Here is a 21,830-nt window from a genome sequence, read left to right as displayed (position 1 = left end):
CGTTCATACTACATGCATAACTATCTTTACCATCTCAGATATTAGTAGGGTCTAGTCCATTCCTTTTCTATCTCAAATATTAGTATGGTCTGATATCTTCTATCTCAGATATTATTAGGGTCGGGTCCCATCTTTCCATTAAACCATACGTCCATACATACATTTCGTTATATATATATATATATATATATATATATATATATATATATATATATATATACTTTCATACATACTTTTAACCTTTTCTATATCATTCATCAAACATTCACATATCATACACTTATCACTTAAGGTAACTGTATTAACTAATCACATTGAGTATGCACACAACCCTGAAAGTATAACAAGGAAATGGGGTTAGAAACTCATTTGTGTCATGTTTCTTTCTGATTTACCATAATACCCATCCTTAGCTATGCACGGCTAACTATGTAGCAGTTATACTATCAGTTAACTACTTCTAACTTTATCATGCTTCCAATTTAGTGAAACCCCCTAGCTAACGGGGGTCTGAGGGCAGCTCCCTTAATTGCCGGGGTTTTATGGTTGACAGCCCTAAGCAGGGTCCAAGGTGCAGAGCCCCTAGTTGGGGTTAAGCTGGCAGGTCATCTAGGAAAATTTTAATTTTCATTAATAAGTCTTAACTAAAAACTTTATCAGAAAATTGAAATTTAAACTAATCGAATATAATTCTGATCGAGTTTACAGACCAATTGAATCGAATTTTCAAACCAATCGAATCTAGTTTTAACTCGATTCGATTCGTTCTTCCAATTCGATTCGAATCGTTTCTAATTCGATTCGATTTGTTTTCCAAATGAATCGAGTTTCTCCTTAACTCGATTCAAACATGGTTTTTCATGTATTTCCATTCTAATCACTTCCTTACATCCAGTCATGCTCGTTTTACTGACAGAACGAGTTCCGAGTCATAACAACTTCGTTTACTCATTCCAACACGGTCCAAATGTCACTCGCTTGTCCCGTTTCATTCCAAACAACTTGTTTACGGTCAAGTTTACATTTTTTTTTTAGTTTCGCCTTACTATCAAATCCTAGGGCAAACCGACTTCAAAAACTTACCTTTAACCTAAAACGTGCCTTTTCGGGTAACTTCTTGCCTCGGGTCTGATTCAACACGTGAATCTAGACGTGTTTCTTGTTGTTTGACGAAGATCTAACACCAACTCTTCTTGGTTCGGATTCGGATTCGAGCCGAAATGAAAGAGGGGTATGTGTTTTTGAGTGTGTTATGGAGGCTATGTGGTGAAAATGAGGGTTTGGGGTTTTATAGAGGTTTAAGGGTGTTTATATACCCCTAAGCTCATGGATCTAACATTCATCGTCATACCTTATTCAATCTTTTATTGTCCAAGCCCACACTCTATTGTTTTTATTTAACTTAACAAAATAATAACACGTCATTAAGTAAACAAAATTCTTTTATTTATTATTATTAAAAGTATGATGTTACACTAAGAGATGCAAGTGGCCCTGCCCCCATAAAATCTGCGTACACCAACACTCTAACTTACTAAATTTTGTCACCTTTGTCTGATATGCAGGTAAAAATCCACACCCCCCCCCCCACCACACACACACACACATTTTTGGTATTCCTCCAAACCTTCCCTTTCAATAAACTCATTAAAATCCCCAAGCAAAATACACATGCGAGAAATAGACCTCCTAACCTATAACAACTCCCCAACACAGGGCTTTCCTTTCTGTTGAGTCATCCACGGCGTAGATATTAAAAAAGCTCACACCACAACCTAACGGTTTAATTATACCACTCGTAATCAGAAACCTATGATGTTTTAACACACTTGTTTTAAAGAAGTACGAAGGGTCCCACATGCTCAAAACCCCTCCAGACCGCCCAATCGCATCAACAAAATAAAACTCACAAGCTGACCTACCCCAAAAACTGTATGCAGAGTAAGGAGAAATACCAGACATTTTCATTTATTAAATCTCTACGAAATGCACTCCATTACAAGTTTTTAGACCAAGAATGCAATATGCTTTTAAGGACTCGCTCACCCCCTAATGTTCACGGTTAAAAGATTCTTTTATTTTTTACTTTAACTATTTACAGGCTCCACTTTTTTACTATTATACTTCAAAAAATTCAAAAAAAAATTAAAAAATCTACGTCACACAAATAAGATGGATGACGGGTTAAAATTATTTATTCCACCTGAAGATTATAAAGATGTATTCTCCATCGATAGTAGCCTTTAATTTCCCTATGGTCTTACCAAAGCCCATGATGCAGACACACAACATCTGAAAAAAGATACATGCCATGTGATTGCGAAAAAGGTTAACAAATACTTAAGGAAGACTATTTCGTCAACATCCCAATATACCACGAAGCAACATTTCAAGCAAGACATCATATGTTAAAACATTTTTTTTTTAAATTGTAGGTGATAAAGATAACATATGAATGGTTTCAAGAGGGTATATATGGTGGGGATAAAAATGAGTTCTATCAATGACATTACAAAAATGCACATCGACCATTAAAAAAAACGCAACCGGTAATTCTCCTTATGAATATAATGAGTATTTATGTATGTCTTAAATCACTTTGCGTGCTTACAACTTTTCACCAATGTTGAAGTTCGTTATACAACAAATAGTATTTACGTAGACTAACAAGCCATGAAGTTGCGGTTTTGTATCAAACACATGAAGAAAAACATCACGAAATCCTAAGATGATGGGTAGAATTAACTGAACACATCTCGTTTGGAGAACGTTTCCTAGTGAGTGCGTGGAGAATATATGAAAAGTAATCACCAATATCCGACAATTGCGCTCAAAGTGTTCGCTTCAAATGCTTTGTGGTTTTGGCATGTGTTTTATATTTCGGTCGGATCACTCAGTTACATCAATATTCTCCTACAATCTCCAATATTTCTCACCTAACAAAATGAAACCATACCTAGATGTCCATCCCATGTAAATGGACGAGAATACAAACATGAAAGTGTTTCATATCCCATCTTAACGAATGAAAAGAAGTTCAAGAAGGTGTAATAGTTGGCAAGAAAATATGTGGAACAAGCTTTAGCAGTTCTAAAGGCAAAGTGGGTTATACTTAGACGACCCATGCACGCTATGACTATAAACAAAATTCGAAATTAGTTTTATGTGTGTCTTATATTGCACAACATGATCATAAAAACGACGGAAATGTGATATTACCGGTTTACATAACTGACCTTCCTTTATACCCAATCTTTGACGATAATGTCCTTTGAGTTACAAGATGAAACACGTTTCCGACTTAGATTTGATCTTAAAAATCATTTTGCAACTTTGGATCTACCGTACCTCGAGTTGGGACATGGAGTAGTTAAAATATGTACAGATGCATATTTTTTATTGATGTTTTCGCATTTTGATGTTTTTTTTTATTTGAATTATGTAATATTTTTATTTTAATGAAAGTTTAGTTTAATTTTGTAAATATATAATTTATTATTAATTAAAAAAGAATTAAAAGGTACTAGAAAGGAGTGGAGTCGCCTAATTTGGTAGTGTAAGGCATATGTATACATACTCCTACATTAATCTTAACAAATTATATGACTGTTAATTCATTTAATGGAAAGATGGGTTCACGTACGATGCAACGGGTGTTTGGCCCTATTAATAACATAACATATGAGTGTTTATGGTTCGCTTAAAACTTTGAAATCGTTTAAACCGGTCATTGTTTGGCTTCTTTTTTCTTTTTCTTTTTCGTTTTTTTTTTACTTTCGATTAGTTGGTCGGTTTCAAATATTTCAAAACGTAGTGAACGATTGGTTCGCGGTTTATACTGGCAACCGCCCATATGACACCTGACCAAACTTTAAATGTTAAATGCATTTTAATCTTTTTTATTATTAATTATTAGATATGTTTTGTTATGTATTAAATATAGTTAAAATGTAATTGAACATAAATCTTATTATTACAAATAACTTGGTTATACAACTTTAAATTAACCTAATTGCATTATGATTCTTTTTGTGATATTTCTTATTATTATTTTACGCGTCCTAGATATTCCATTAATATTTACCATTAATGTGGCTAAAATTATCATTTTTTATTTATGATCCTCTCAAGTATCATATTATGTTGGTGTTAGTTAAAATTGATGCTACATTTAAATTAATAATTATTTTAAACTTAATTTATTATTAAAGTATAAACTGTGAAACCAAACTAGTACCAAACCGTTGGTAACGATTCGGTTTCAACTTTCAATGGTTGAGTTTGTTTTGGACGAGAATAAAATGTTCGTTATTGTGATATAATTTTTTTATGAAAATATTAACGTATGAAAAGGCTATAGTTGTTTAAAAATCATGAGTGGGAAGTTATGGTCGGGTATTTTGTATATATATTAGTGTGTTAACTATGTAGTTTTATTGAGTATATTGTTAGAACTTTGGTACTTGATACGTGCTTTTGTATTTCAGGTAATTGATCGTTAAAGATGCTAAATGGGAGACCTGTACGAGCATGGAATGATATCTCGGGAAGACTGAAGCATGATTTGATGTCTTGGAAAGTGTTACAAGGATTCAGGAAGAGCATGGATGAGAAATCATAAGCCGATGCTAAAACTGAACAAGATTGGTTGACAAAATGCGAACATGAAGTAAAACGAGCATATCCTGAGCTAGAAAATGAGTTACGGGACCTATAATATATGAATTTTGGGTTTCTCGACCAGAGGAATCCAAATATGAGGTTTTCTTAGGTCGTGGTATGCGACGGATAGGTTCTATGGCCATCGCGATACGCGATGGTCTTAAAAAACGTGAAAAAACGGATTTTGATCTATATCTTCTATTTTCCGAACTCGAATCAAGGGGACGACCAGCAGCAGCTATTAGGCGATTTTGGGTGAATTCCAGGGCTACCAATCATCTCTTGATCAAATGGCCTTCCTCATCATAATTGAAGATCTATCGACGACGATGCTCGGCTAGTCTTCTCCGAATCATACCTGGGATGTATAGTTTGTAATCTTTACAGTTATTCTCATGTGATTAAGAACACTTGTGTATTATTATTGATGATTGATATATGATTATTGATGTTTGATATTTCTGAGTGTTCGGTCGGTTTATGTTTACGTTGGTCTGAACGATCTGTTACCAGTTGCTAGATAATTAGTCATATCACTGTTTGGTTAGATTAAATACGATAAAACATACGATTTCCCTTAACTGAGTCACACTGGCAAGGACTGTTTGATAACCAGTGTCGTGTGTAAAGTGATTGTTGATGTCTAAGGTTTTGTCTGATTGATCAGTTTTCAGTTAATTGTTAATAATTAATCTGTTAGGTTGCATGAGATAACTGTTGGTTGCTTACTTGAATTCCAGGGTGTGATTTGTTTGTTAACTGCTTAATATTCGTTTACTTGTTCGTTTCTTAGTTCTTTAAATTCAAACTATTGCTTGTTTGATTAGCACTAAAAATCATTCACTTCATAATTAGAAATCTGTTACACGGATACATTGACCACATACTCCTTATGATACGATACCCTACTTGCTCTTACTATTTAGAATAATTAGGTTTTTGATTGACTCGAACGACGGTCATCAAAATGGCGCCGTTGCCGGGGAGTTAGTGCGCTTAGTGTTTTCGTGTTATTTGATTTCTTTGTTTATTTTAGTTTAGTAATTTTTAATTTTATTTTTCCATTTTACACGGGGTGTGTTGTTTGTGCAGGTAATAGGTTTTTACACACCCGCCACTCGGGCAGACAGTCACCGCTTATGGGTCACAACCAAAACCCATCCCGAAACCCGAGCACATAACTGTCACTATGAGCAATTATGGTGATTTTTGTTATTGTGAAGGCCCGTATCATTATCGGGATTGTCCAGTAGTTGCAAAAAATCGGCAAGAGCGTTGCCATGGGCGAAGATATATGACGACATGCTATGAAGATAAAGAGATTTTGTCATATTATTCACACTCTGAACAACACACATCACCAAATTATGATGAAGATTATCAATCAGACATGGATGACCAATATGATCAAAAGCCGTATTGAGCCAAATGCGAACCGGAGATGCCCTATTCCTCATGTTCCCAAGACACGGTGGAATCCAAACTTGACAAATTGATAAATATTATGGTTGAGCATAACAAGGAATTAGAACAACAAAGGAAATCCCTCGAGGCTAAGTGGACCAATCAAATTAATGAAGAGATTATACACACTGAACCAGACTGGGATAAGGATGATTATGAATATTCTCATGTAGAAGATGATTATGAATATTCTCATGAAGAAGATGATTATGAATATCCTCAGTCGGTTGATGAAGACCAACAAAATATTCTGCACTCTAAGCTCGATACCATCATGAACACGTTAATGGAACATAAGAGACAGATGATGGAAGAAGAAAAGGAATATGAGCTAAGACATGAAAGAATTTTGGCCTCGCTCAATCTGAATATTGAGGACAATACTAAAATCAAACAAGACCAAGAAGAGTTGGTTAGTGGTACTGTGTTTGATGGTGATGAAGAGAATGAGGTTGTTGATCTTCCAAAGTAAGAAAGTGAAAGTAGGATTCAAGTAGAAGATATAACTCCTTCAAAGTATGAAGAGCCCAAGGTAGCCAATGTGAATCCTATGCCTTCTCTAGTACTAATTATTCAAAACAACAAGTGTGAGGATGAAGGCTTGGTAAAGAATGAAAAGAAAGTAAGCTTGCAAGATATTGGGCAAATAATTAAGAAGCGGCCTCACAATAATCATTCAAGTAGCATGCCAATCACTGTAAAGCGGTTATGGACTTGGCATGTAAGCTACCGAGCGCATATTGGAAACTCGGTGGGTAAGTGTGCACTTCGACCACAGTGAGAAATTCAGGTATTGTCGAGCTGTAGACATCAATTCAGCGCTAACCGGGAGGCAACCCAGGGTTTGTAAGTATCTTTCCAATTTGTTTTTATTTTAGTTATTAGCTGCTGTATTTTGATTTATTGTATATTGTGTTGTATTTGGAACTTTGTGGGTGTAGTTCACTGTAAACCCTCATGAGACCCCACTCGTCCTCCCGGGCTACCGGGAGGTTTAAAGGGCTTGTTGCATACGCTAAATGCAATCGTGATTCCTACGAAAGTGAGTTAGGTCTTTTAACGATTTTAACTAATTTAACAGAATTTATTATGAAACGACTTAATTTGGCTCGCTAATTGTTTTAATAAAAATAACAGAAAAATCATTTTCATAACTCTTAAAAGACCTATGTCTTACACTTGTGAGAAGCTTGCTTCTACACGTCTCCAGATTTTACAGGTTCGACTGTCAGTTTAGTAATTGGTTGAGGCGAGGATATACAAGTGTTTACGAGGGTTCACGAGCCGACTGGTCCTCTTCCAGTCCCGTTGATATCAGGTGATTTCAGTTTCATAATTTATTTTGTTTTTATTACTTTCAATGTTAAAAGTGTAATTGTATAATTGTTAGTTGAACCGCCACATTTGATCCCCGAATTTTAAAATTGCTTAATAGTCAAAAAGTCAATTTCAACCCCGTCCCTCAAATATTCATTAATCGTTTTATCTATTTTAAATTTGAGGACAATGTTTAGTATTCTTACATTGAGGACAATGTAAACCTCAAGTGTGGGGATGGGGGGAATTTGAAAATTTTTAGCCCGATAGTACCTCGAAGAGTGTTCAAAAACCAAAGTTGTTAACTGTTAATTATTGTCATTAATGCCAAGTCATAGGTTTCTGGTCATGGTTGGTTTTTCAGCTTCTCAATAGTCTTACTCACAAATGTTTTCATAACGAGAAGTTGAAAATGGGGTCGTTTAGGCGGGGATAACGAGTCATGGGGACAGGTACACATGTTTATATCGCCAACCCTATTCCTTCGGTACGTGTGTGAGTTGACCCAAATTTATATAATACACATATAATATATAGTACACACATGTCATTTGAATGCTTTCATTAATGTTCATGGATTACAGGATCGTAGTTGACAAAATGCAAAAGTGATAGAGGCAATTAGGTAAAGCCTCGTCTGGATGAGCATGAGTGTGGGTACTGGGGGGTTGGGGCCTCATACATTATACATATGAGGATGGTTAATGTGAGGGGCGGGGGGTTGGGTCCCTTAGAAAACCTTTCTTGGACTTATTTTTCAATTGTTTAACCCCAACATTATGTTACGAGACGATTCGGCTTACTAGGTTGATTTGTAATTTGTATTTGTTTTTGTTTTTGTATTTGTATTTGTTCCATTATTAAGCATCACGTTATTATGCTTAAAAAAAAAAAAAAAAAAAAAAAAAAAAAAAAAAAAAAAAAAAAAAAAACTTGAGGAAATGGCCAAAAAGATGTTTGTTTATATTCAGTTATGTATTCAATAGTTCGTTTATGTAAAAAAAAAGAAAAAAATATGAAATCAGTATGTATGTTAGTTTGCTTATTTAAAGGTTTTATAATAAGTCAGTCAATTTGTATAGCTGTTTCGTTTATTTAGATGTTTTGTAATAAGCCGGGTCGGATCGTTTGAGCTACTTAAATATTTCCCTTCCATACCCTTACACCTGGACCCGTTACAACTTTTTTAAGACCTCTTGATTTGCATTTGTGTCAAAGCAGTTTTATGGATGGATACCTGTTTATGAGTGATACTGAGAGCAGAGTGATACTAGCACATCTTTTGCTAGTCCATATATTAAACTGAGAGGAGAGTTATTATATTTTGAGGGGTATGAGCATGTGTGCCTTAACCGGAAACAAAGTACACTTGTCTGGGCGGCTCTATTGTTTTTATTATATCACTTAACCGTATTTGTGAGATGTCAATCTAAAAATAGTGTCAGTCTGGGAACTGGGTATGACCTTAAACCTTACTAGTATTAATGGCGATAATTCACATATCTATGATGGAGGTTAATGTTTACTTTAAAGTTTGCTTGAGGGCAAGCAAAAGATAAGTGTGGGGATGTGATGGTCGGGTATTTTGTATATTTATTAGTGTATTAATTATGTAGTTTTATTGAATATATTGTTAGAACTTTGGTACTTCATACGTACTTTTGTATTTCAGGTAATTGATCGTTAAAGATGCTAAATGGGAGACCTGTACGAGCATGGAATGATATCTCGGGAAGACCGAAGCATGATTTGATGTCTTGGAAAGTGTTACAAGGATTCGGGAAGAGCATGGATGAGAAATCATAAGCCGATGCTAAAACTGAACAAGATTGGTTGACAAAATGCGACCATAAAGTAAAACGAGCATATCCTGAGCTAGAAAATGAGTTACGGGACCTATAATATAAGAATTTTGGGTTTCTCGACGAATATAATAATGAAAGAGCAAACTTTAATTCAACGTAAAAAGAAAAAAGCTAACTATAACCTCTAAAAGTGTGCCAAGCTAAACGAATAAATTGAAGCAGGAGAGGAAAGGATGATATCACAAACCTCACGGTGATGGACAGTGACGGTGACTTTGGACCAACGACGATTGAGGGAAAAAATCACCATTGAAGTTGAAGAACCACTGACGCACTGACGCTCGTCCTCACTCTGGCTCTTGCCAAAGATATACAAATAGGGAACATTCAAAACTTTGACTCTTAAGTGGAATATTGAGATCCAAAGCTGCAAAATGATGCAACCAGTGTCTGATTAAATGTCAATTTGTTCCAATCAATCTTTGACCTTTTGGACTTCTGCAGTTAACCAAAACAATTTGGCAGTTTTGAACTTATATAAATCCTACATTGACACCATATCAAAAAGAATTCACAATCTGGCCTTCAAGGCTTTAATCACATATGTTTGCTTAGGAAAAAATGTGCACTTCCATATGCAAGTTGTGGACTTTAGTTTAATCCTCTTCAGTCAAATTTGATTGAAGAACTATAGCTTCAGTTAACTCTTGAATTTGATTTCCTAATCATGAAATTTAGCAATCCTTAAAACTGAGATCTTGTTTTGGTTAGCATACACATTATTAATGAAGTATAATAACTTCTATGTATCATATACGATTATTCTACATGCCTAGATGCATATTAAGATATCCATTTTTAGAAATGATAAGTTTGGATTCAAAACATCAAAAACGCCCATTTATAGTAACTTATCCAAATAGAATTGGATGATATTGGGATGATTTTAACCCATTATATTCTACAGTTGTCACACCCCGACCAAAGGAGGCGGAACATGTCAGGGTGCAACGGATTGCCCATGAACACAAGACACTATTAAAACTACAATATTAAAACAACATTAATTTCATTCAATCATAAAACTAACACATCTTGTTCATACATAACAACACCAAATATAAGAATTTAATTGTTCATTCATCTAATAACTTAAACGGTCTTAAATTAAAATAGCATCTTCGAACTCCAATCAACCAATAATCAAACCTGTAACAATGCATAAAATAATATTTGTCAACACGCATGTGGGTGAGCAATTTCATAGTTTTTGAGTATGTATAATATTAGGCGAATTCCACAAACGTATATGAGACTATAAATAAAAGCAACAATTGGGGTATATAAATCATAAGTAAATGAGGATCCTTTCTAATCGGTAACAGCCGACATACTCGGATAATGAGGCCCTATTCTACTAGCACAAGGCTAAAGTAGTTAGGGGTGCGTATGATCATACTTATTGAGGCTCCACAACAACATAAAAATAAACACTCGTGCACGAAAAGCATATGAAACATATAACACACAATAGAGCAAGTATTCTAAGTATCATATACCCTAGAGTTTGTGGTTTGAGGATAGAGTGTTATAAATTATTCTTGTTTTGAATAAGTATGCATGTTACCCCTAAAGTATAAAAGTGAAAACGGGGAATGAAATGTACTCACATGAAATAAGTAATTTGAAGGATAGTTTGTGATAAAACGGGGGAAGGGTAAGTTCAACGGGCAAGATCTAGATTAAAAAGGTCTTGAGTTAGTAGATGGTTTTGAAAGCTTTAAACTAAAATAACTTGACAAGTAACATAAATAATTAAAGTTGGAAGGCTAAAATGTAAATACATAAGGTATTAAAGTAATGGTTTTAGAAAAGTAAGTTTACTCGAAGTCGGGTCTCGGTATTCCATTCATTAGTTTTTACTTAACGTTTGTTAAGTAAATATTTGGGTACAATTGCAATATTGCAAAATTAAATAGATACCAAAACGAGATTTTACGAGTGTTCGGATTTATCGGTTCGACTCTTGATAATTGATCAAGCTCGAAGCCGAGATTCCAAAATGTTATGAGATAACTCAATGAAATCAAAAGAAGCTTAACCAAGTGTAGTTCTATTAAGAAGAACCTCGACGTCCGAAGCGAGTGTTTGGTTTTGTTGGTCCAAACTTGTTATAAGATCAAGTTGGATCCAACATACCAAGTGTTTTAAGAAAATAATTAAAATTAGTTTATAATATAGTTTTAGAGAAAATATGAGATTCGGTGGCCCAAACACACTAATGTGTCTTAATCGAGTGAACTCGGTTTAGTCCGGTCTTGGTTAGGTCCTTTACTCGAAATAAGACCGAGGCTGGTTGCCACATACCCAATGCCATAGAACTTTATTAAAATATCTTAGAAATGATAATACTCAAGTTTACATACAACATGTTAAAATAAAGTGTTTGAACAAGAGTTCGGTTTCGGTTTGGTCCTTGACTCGTAATTAAAACCGAGGATGGTTGCCACATACACAATATCATATAACTCATTAAAATAAACTTAAAAATAATGATACTCAAGTCTTACATACAATATGTTAATAACAAAATATTAAAACAAAAGTTCGGTTTTGGTTCAGCTCTTGACTCGGGATGAAACCGAGAATGGTGGCCACATACTCAATACCATTGAACTATTAAAAATGATTTGAAAACTAAAAGTAAGGACTAAACAATATTAATAAGCATAAACAAAATTAAAGCATAAATTAACGTATTTATCAATGACTATAATAGTCATCCATGAAGCCTTGCCTTGTAGCACGATACTTCAACCGACCGTGACCGGAGAACTGAAAGCCGAAGGAAAAATGGGTGTATATTATATATATGTTGCAACATCAACCTTTAATTACCAAGAATTAGTTAGAAACAAAGATTAGTATTAGCTTGACCTTGAGAAGTCAAATTATCAAGAACTTGAAGAAAAAAAATACTTAGATCTAGATTAGGGAGAGTTTGAGGAGAAAGAGCAAACCCAAATGGGATTCTTTGGCCTTGTTTATATAGGGAAAAAGTGAAGGGTTAGTCATAAGTTTTCTTTTAAGGTTTGCATGCAAATGTGTATGTTTAAAATGGTCAAACATGTTTAAAATAGTCAAACAATGCACAAAACAACAAAAAAACGTTGTTTTAGTCCTTGAAGTTCGTTTTGAGCGTTTTAGGGGCATTTTAAGGATTGTAAAAGATGTTTTTGAGATCCGACAACCATAAAACAAATATGTAACATAAAATTAATCATTTTATAATATTTAAAGGTTCGGGATACAAAACGGATCGGTTTTCATAATAATAACAAATACAAGTTGAGCCTAAAATGACAAATGTCACAACAGTCGCCATAGTGATTCAAGTGTAGCACATAAAACAGCCTAAAATAATAAAAAAAAACATAAAAAGCTATGCAGAGATAAAGCACTTCTAAACATAAGGCAAATTAAGAAGGAAAAAAACACCCTAAAAATAAGAAACGAATTAGCTAGTATTTGATGATTGATTACCTGTTGGAATTGAGCAAGAAATCCTCACCTGTGGAGGAAGAAGGCGAAGACAGTCGATAACAGTTCACCGGTGGAGGAAGAAGGAGAAGACGGAAAACCTTAATTCAGACGCCATCGGTACCAATGATTGTGTGAGACATCGGAAAGATGCAAGCATCGACAATACCTTCTAAGGATCGGATTAAATAAATCAACCGTAACAGTATCGTTTTCGTCAGCAAAGACAAAGTGATGGTTGCTTCTTATCCTCCCGCAGTCTTGTTTTTCTTCTGGTTATGATTATCGTTTTGTCTTGTCGTTTAGATGGAAAGCTCAGGGCACGTAGCATAGAAGATATTTTATGCAATAAGGTGTTATACCGTGTGCATCAAAGTACCCAACAAAGATGAATATTGAATTCTCCTCACAAAGTAAATCTGCCATTTAATATATATAACTAGTAGTTCACTCAGCGCGTTGCGCCAGGGCAGGCAGGTAAAACCCAAGTGTTGTCAGTCATAGGTGTTGATGCGGTAGGTCAATGCAAATTGATCGATTTTGGTTACGTGCGTTATGTATTGAAACTAAAAAAATATATATAAAATTTGAGGTGCCCTAATGGGGTTTCCGGTCGGTTAAATTCGAGCGTTGGTAAAACCCCAACTAGATAGTCTTTTGGGTTAAGTTTCTTTGATTGGGCTGTAACCTTGGTTTCAGAGTCAAACTCACAATAGAGGCCCACGAAGTGGTGGCCTGAATGGAGCTGACCCGTGACAAGCGAGGACTTTGGTCCTTAAAGAGTGTCGATTCTTATAAATTAAAACCATTATAAGATGTGAGACTTTGTTTTATATCGGTTATGTAGACATCAAATGTGATGTTTACATATCAAATGAGCTTTTTCACTGATCAAATTAGTCTTTGAATTGAGTTATCCTATTTATGCTATAACATTTTGTCTTTGGCGTGGATGTCGTAAGAATAATATGTTGGAAAGAAGAAAGTGTGTTCTATGTACATTCAAGAAGACTATTATAATAAGAATAAAAAGTTACTATATCACCCGATTTATTTTATTTTATTCTTTTTGTTACAGTATTGAAATAAACAATTACGGATTTAACAATCTTTTTCCTCCTACTTTGATTTGGTTGCATACATTAGTGTATGAACTTAACATAGAACGTTAATCCAAATATCCATTCTAGGATTAATTATTAATGTGATTACTAATTAATTAATTAATTATTTATGTCATACTAATTAGTTTCTAAATTTTTATTAGTTTATTTAGTCGTATAAAAATAATGAAACCACGCTGAGGACAATTATAATAACATTAACATCATCATAATAATAGAATTATAAATTTATAATTAAACTTTGCCTTTTCTTAATAAAGTAGTTTTAATCAATTGTAATATCTCTTATTTAGCTCATTGTAATGACATCTTAACTACTACATGATTTGTTGCTGTTCCGTATCATTATTATTAGTCAAAGGATGCGTTTGTAAATTTATAAGTAGGGTGGGCTCAGGCCCACTGCCCATTCCCCCCTTAGCCTATAATCCCTTATAATCTTGCAGCTATTACTTATATTTAATGAACAAGCCCACCGTCCAAATAACAAATAGGCCCACCGTCTGCAACTTTCAGCTCCTGGGCTTAAACTAGATTAATGAGATTGGCCACGTTTGTCTAAAGCCTAGCGCCTTTTAATTTATAAGGCTAAGAGTTGTCAAGATTTTTCTGTAGCAGCGATGTGGTACACTAGGAGTTCTAGTTCTCTTATAGAAGCAACTTTCTGAAAACTATTGTTGTATGGGACACTATTGTCTCATTAACCATTCATTTTTGAACATTTTAATCCAATTCAATGTTGTATAATAAGGAGGGGATCGTACTTCAACTTATTAATGGTTCTACTTGCAAATGAAGAATGCCATTCACACTAGACTCTATTCGTATTATTGATCTGCCAACATACTTGAAAAACATCGATGCAACAACTTTAGCATTGTTAAACAGGTGGAGTAAACTCATTTTTTTAACCCAACATAATGACTTATAACATTAATGCAACACCAACACATACTTAAATCTAATTTGGGATTTGATATATAACTCCTTTGTTGGAATATGACAGACCAGTAGATATATATGTTCAAAATCTGGTTTTAGAGCTTAATTTCGCATATAGAAGTAGGGATGATACATAAAATTACTTTTAAGTTTATGACATTCGGTTCGGTTAATTCGGTTATGCCACATGCCATAACCGTAACCAAGCCAAAACTTTCGGTTAAACGGATACGGTTTAACCAAACCGTCGGTTAAACGTTCGGTTAATTCATTAATTCGGTCACGATTTGGATAAGCCTAACCCACTTTTAGCAAACCTGAATCGTGCCTCGCGTACAAAAAATCTCTGTATCCGCCATTGATCCCAGACATTGCATATAACTTTGCTATTTACAGGATTTTACTGTGTGTGATTGTTGATTATTTTTGTTCTAATATGTTATGTTATTTTTATTCAACCGTGTAACACCCTAGATTTAAAAAACAAAATGTTTTGATACTATATTTTATATTCGGAAAACAAGTCCCAAAATATTTATCTAACTATCTATATAATTCCCTACCAAGAAATCCTATGTGTCGCTCTCACGTTGTTCCTCCATTCTCTAGAGCCACCAGATTGCTTGATTTTTAAATGGAGACTTCTCATGCATTTGACCCGAATTCACGGGTATGGGTCTTATCAAACCCGGATAGTCATTAAATGAGTTATAACATGTCGTATATTTATGAAACTCTTTCATAATCAAACAATAATTTTTGCGGGTAATGGGTCTCACCAAACCCAGATAAGTCCTAAACGGGTTATAACATCTCATTTATTTACGAAATAACCTCTTAATCATCAAAGAATAATTTACGCGGGTTATGAGTGTTACCAAACCTTAATAGCCCTCAAATGGGTTATAAGATCTCATTTATTGGTAAACACTATCATTAAACCCTAATTTAATTTATCTGATTTACATGTTCTCTGTTGCTGGTCTATCATCTTCATCGCCGGTTAATTTCCGATACTACTGTCACACCTCGACTAGGTAGTTGCGAAAGCGTAATACGGGAATGTAACAGATAACACTGGTATCAACCACAATGTTTATAAAGAAATTCAACAAACTAATTTACATCATATTACATGGTTTGGTACTAAGTTTACAAACTAGATTAAAATCACATAACCATTTCACGTGATTGCTTATTCTTTAATATATATGCTAGCGTCTATGTACAGCGATTCACTTCCGTTCTAGCACCGAACACATAAGCAAATTATTCCAACTTGGGCTCACCTGAAAAGCATGTTAAAACGGGTCAATTACGTCTAGTTGGTGAGTTTCAAGTTTCACGGGTACGAACAAAATCAGTATACGAGTTCGTAAAGTTCACAGTATGTATGTATATATGTATGTGTATGATCTTTTTATACTAAGCCACAAGCGAAACCAAGACAGGTCGCGCACATGGCCACCCTTGCCCATGTACTCCCGTTGGCATTTAATAGCCATGTTGCCCAAGTATGTATTATGTCTTGTTGGGTTTTATACAAGATTATCAAAGTTCAAGTTAACCATATTTAACATGAAAACGCAACGGAAGCTTAGATTTTAAAACTTGTTATGAACATACCATTATGTTAAAACTAAAACCCAAAGAACAAGGATCAATATTACAAGAACAATATGCTTACAAAATGTAAATGGTACCTTCTTATACCTTATAAGAAGATGTAGATGGATGAAGAAGATGATGTCTTCAAATGGCAAGGTTGCAAAGAGAAACCCTCAAGCTTTGTATACCCCAAGCTTTGAGCAACAACACCAACTAGTTGCTAGGATTTTTGAACACTTGAACTAGCTCACAAAACTCCCTCTTTCTTTGGCCAAAGTGGCCGTGGATATTGAGAGAGAAAAGAGAGAGAGTTACACTTGAAATTTCAAAAGAAAAACAAGACCAAAATCGCATGTGTGTTGAATGGAGGAACATAAAAGGAGAACCAAAGAGCATCTTGGTCTTTGATTGGGTAAAACCACCACCCCCACATGGGTGGCCGGTTTTTGTTTGTTTTCCTTTTTTTTTTTTTTTTTTTTTTTTGTTTTGTTTTGTTTTAACAATTAAAACATCTCCATCTCATACTTTATAAAACTAATTTTATAAAACATACATGCTATCTTAATTATTCAACCAATTTAAATAATTAATTTATATAAATAAATTATCCAGATAATTTATTTAAATCATCAAGTGTAATTATTTAGAAAACCAATTTTCTAATTGCGCAGTGTTCGGTATTCGTCTAAGTGATCAAATCACTAAAAGAATACATTTGGTGTTGTCTAGCTTGTTATTGGGTATGACCCGACTTGGATCAAACACAGTTAGCCACATTAATATAAATATGTGTCTCGGGCATATGAAATTCCAACAATCTCCCACTTGCACGAGATACATAGAAAATTAATGCAAGTGGTGAATACCGCCTAACAACAGTTCACCACCCCTAATGTGTTTGACGAAGTGCCATTCAATAACATCATCCCTTCAAGTCCCTTACTTGATATGATTTAGGTGAATCTATCATTATATCCCTTTGTTACTAGATGTCATGTTGGATCTAAGAGACATAGGCGATCATTCTCTTTACAATTCAACTTTATCAGGCCTTAGACATCTAAACTCTCAACACATAAGAGGAACAAATTCCATCTTGACTGTATACGCCTCTCACTATCACTTTATACTCCACCTGAGCTCATCCTTATGTACCATCTTTTACGAATAGCGAAGGGCAGAGTCAAAGTGTAATACTTGGTGAAAATCAAGACCCAGTATACATCTCAGGTCTAAGGATAATATGAAATTCTCCTTTACTCAAAATTACTAATGATCAAGTCAATCGACTCCATGTAGTAATATTGAGAGCGGGTCAGTCCAATATTTGTATCCCACAAATATCTATGAACTTTGGCAGCAAACCTATGCTCCATATTCATTCCTTATGAATATCCACCAATCCTAGTTCATAATAGTCTTGCTTCACATTTGTTCCCACAAATGTGATTGACTACGGACTTTTAGAATAAGATAACTTATTCATGGATTAAACATGCAAAATTAGAATTTAACTCAAGATTCCATAATCATATAAAAGAGTTAAATTACAAAAGTCTTTTAAACTTTAATACAAAATAGATCAAATCCAATTACTAGAATATCGAAGTCCTAAGCCACTCGCATGACGCTCATGTTTCGGTCTTTCTAGGAGCTTCGTGAATGGATCCGCAAGATTTTGATCAGTTCCAACTTTGCGAATACATATCTTTCCTTTTTCAACTTCATCCCTTATGTAGTTGAATCTCCGCTCTATGTGCCTTGTCTTTTGGTGCGAACGAGGTTCCTTGATTTGTGCAATCGCACCCTCGTTGTCACAAAAGATTTCTAGGGGGTCTTGAATGGAAGAGACCACCCCTAGATCAGTAATGAATTTCTTCAACCATGCAGCTTCCTGAGCTGCCAATGAAGCGGCGATGTATTCTGATTCTGTAGTGGACAATGCTACCACTTCCTGTTTTGAGCTCTTCCAAGAGACAGCTCCTCCATTAAGAGTGAACACATACCCAGACTGTGATCGAGAATCATCTCGATCAGTTTGGAAGCTCGCATCCGTGTAACCTTTTATAGCGAGTTCCTCCTCACCAGATCCATATATCAGAAACATATCCTTAGTTCTCCTAAGGTATTTCAATATGTTCTTAACAGCCATCCAATGACTGTTTCCTGGATTCTGTTGGTATCTGCTTGTCATGCTCAAAGCGCATGACACATCCGGTCTAGTACATATCATCGCATACATAATGGATCCTATAGCAGAAGCATATGGGATTTGTTTCATCATCTCTTGCTCATCCTTTGAGCTTGGACATTGAGCTAAACTCAATATGGTCCCTCTTTGAATAGGTACAAAACCTTTCTTGGAGTTTTCCATCTTGAACCTTTTCAAGATCTTATCAATGTATGTACTTTGGTTCAAACCTATCAAGCGCCTTGACCTATCCCTATAGATCTTTATTCCCAAAATATAGGCAGCTTCACCAAGATCCTTGATGGAAAATCTACTTCCAAGCCAAGCCTTAACGCTTTCCATGGTTGGAATGTCATTTCCAAATAGTAGAATGTCATCGACATACAATACTAAGAAGGTAATTATACTCCCACTAGCTTTCTTATACACACAAGCCTCATCAGCATTCTTGATGAATCCAAAATTTTTGATTTCTTCATCAAAACGATGATTCCAAGTTCTAGATGCTTGTTTCAATCCATAGATTGATTTCTTTAACTTGCATACTTTATTAGGATGTTTCGGATCGACAAAACCTTCAGGCTGAACCATATAGACATCTTCCTCAAGATATCCATTTAGGAAAGCGGTCTTGACATCCATTTGCCAAATTTCATAATCATAATGTGCAGCTATGGCAAATAATATCCTAATTGACTTTAGCATTGCCACAGGCGAAAAAGTTTCATCATAATCAACCCCTTGAGTTTGAGTGAAACCTTTAGCTACAAGTCTTGCTTTATAAGTATCCAAGTTTCCATGCATATCAGTTTTCCTTTTGAAAACCCACTTACTTCCAACAGCTTTGGAGTTGAGTGGTAGTTCAACCAATTCCCAAACTTGGTTGTCATACATGGATTGCATCTCAACGTTCATGGCTTCAAGCCATTTGTCACAATCATTCTTGGACATTGCATCACGGTATGTGGTTGGTTCATCCGAATCTACCACGTAGCAACCTTCTACAAAAAATCCATATCTTTCAGGTGGATTGCTAACTCTACCAGATCTGCGAACGTTTTGTGTGTTTTGATCAACCACTTGATCACTTTCAACAAACTCTTGTTGAGTGCTAGTATCAACCAATTGTGTATCATCTTGTGATTCTTGATCCTCATCAAATTTCACTGTTCTACTATTAGTTCCTTCCTCAAGGAACTTAGTTTCCAAGAACTTACCCTTTCGAGCAATAATAACATTTTGCTCACTAGGATCGTAAAAGTAATATCCTAAATCATCTTTAGGATAACCTATAAAGATACACTTAGTGGATCGGACTTCTAATTTGTTTGGGGTGTATTGCTTTACATAAGCTTCACAACCCCAAACTCTTAAGAATGATAGCGATGGAGCCTTTCCATGCCATACTTCAAAAGGTGTCTTCTCCACTTTCTTGGTTGGAGCCATATTCAATATGCGAACAGCGGAAAGTAAAGCATAGCCCCAAAATGATAGAGGTAAAGTGCTTCTAGCCATCATCGATCGAACCATATCTAATAGGGTACGATTTCTCCTTTCAGACACACCATTATGTTGTGGTGTTCCAGGTGGAGTAAGTTGTGAAATAATTCCACAACTCTTAAGATGATCTTGAAAAACACCACTTAGGTATTCACCTCCTCTATCACTACGAAGTACTTTGATTGTGGTCTTGAGTTGTCTTTCTACTTCAGTTTTGAAGTCTTTGAACATTTCAAAAGCTTCATCTTTGTGTTTCATTAAGTACACATGACCATATCGACTATAATCGTCAATAAAGGTAATGAAGTATCTTTCACCATTCCTAGTTATTGGTCTAAAAGGACCACATACATCCGAATGTATGATACCCAATAATTCTTTTGACCTTTCAAAAGTTTTATTAAAGGGTTGCTTTGTCATTTTGCCTTGTAAACAAGATTCACATACATCAAATGAATCATACTCATTTGTTTCTAGAATACCACTCTTGCGAAGAGTTTGCATGCGATTCTTGCTTATATGTCCAAGGCGACAATGCCAAAGATAGGAATCACCCAAGTCCTTCTTGAGTTTCTTGGTGTTGACATTGTACATTGAACTACTATGTGACATACCACTTTGATCTATTTCATATATACCATTCATGGGTATAGCTTTAAAATAAAACATGACATTCATCAAAACATGAATATCACAATTCATAAATTTAAGATCAAAGCCACATTGTTTTAAAAGGGACACGGAAATAATGTTTCTCCTTAACTTAGGAGCATACAAAACATTCTTCAAAATTACTTCCAAACCACTTGGAAGCTTTAACAAGTAGTCTCCTTGGGCTTGGACTTCAACTCTTGCTCCATTGCCCATAAAGAGACTAATGTCCCCTTTGTTGAGTTGTTTACTTCTTTTGAACCCCTGCAACAAATTGCAAATGTGAGTTCCACATCCGGTATCAAGTATCCATGTATTTGAAGAAATAACATTTAGTTCAATATGTATAGTAAAGATAATACCTGAGGTATGCCCCGCATCCCTCTTATCTTTTAACGCATTGAGATAGGTCGGACAATTCCTTTTCCAATGACCTATCTCTCCACACTCAAAGCATGGATCTTGCGCCGCAACCTTTTGCTTCTTTTCCTTCGGTTTGGTGGGCGTGATGGCTTTCCTCTTTCCCTTTCCTTGGACGTGGCCCTTGCCCTTAGCAACACTTGCTTTGGGGTTGGAGTTATGTCCCCTTTTTCCTTCATTGATTGTTAGAACGGGTAAAACCTTTTTACCCATTCCCGCTTCGGCCGTTCTTAGCATTGCGTGAAGCTCACCAATGCTTTTGTCCCACCCATTCATGTTATAGTTCATGACAAAAGTTTCAAACCTTTTGGTCAAAGAGTTGAGGATCAAATCCGTAGCCAACTCATTAGATACGGGACAATTCAACCTACGAAGCTTTTCGATGTAGCTTTTCATCTTTAGGACATAAGATGAGACGCTTTGGGTTTCCTCCATACGACATGCATGAAACGCTCGAACCGTTTCGAAACGTTCCGCTCTAGCTTGTTGAAGGAACATTTCCTTCAATTGAGTTATCATGTCGTATGCCCCATGATGCTCGAAATCCTTTTGGATTTCGGGAATCATAGTCCCTAACATGAGGCAAGAGGCTTGCACCGAATCTTT

Source organism: Bidens hawaiensis, unplaced genomic scaffold (assembly GCF_021521415.1).
Source record: "Bidens hawaiensis isolate Kalapana, Puna unplaced genomic scaffold, B.hawaiensis_p1.1 tig00008898_1, whole genome shotgun sequence".
NCBI classification, from domain to species: Eukaryota; Viridiplantae; Streptophyta; class Magnoliopsida; order Asterales; family Asteraceae; genus Bidens; species Bidens hawaiensis.
Note: the sequence above shows the minus strand (reverse complement) of the source record.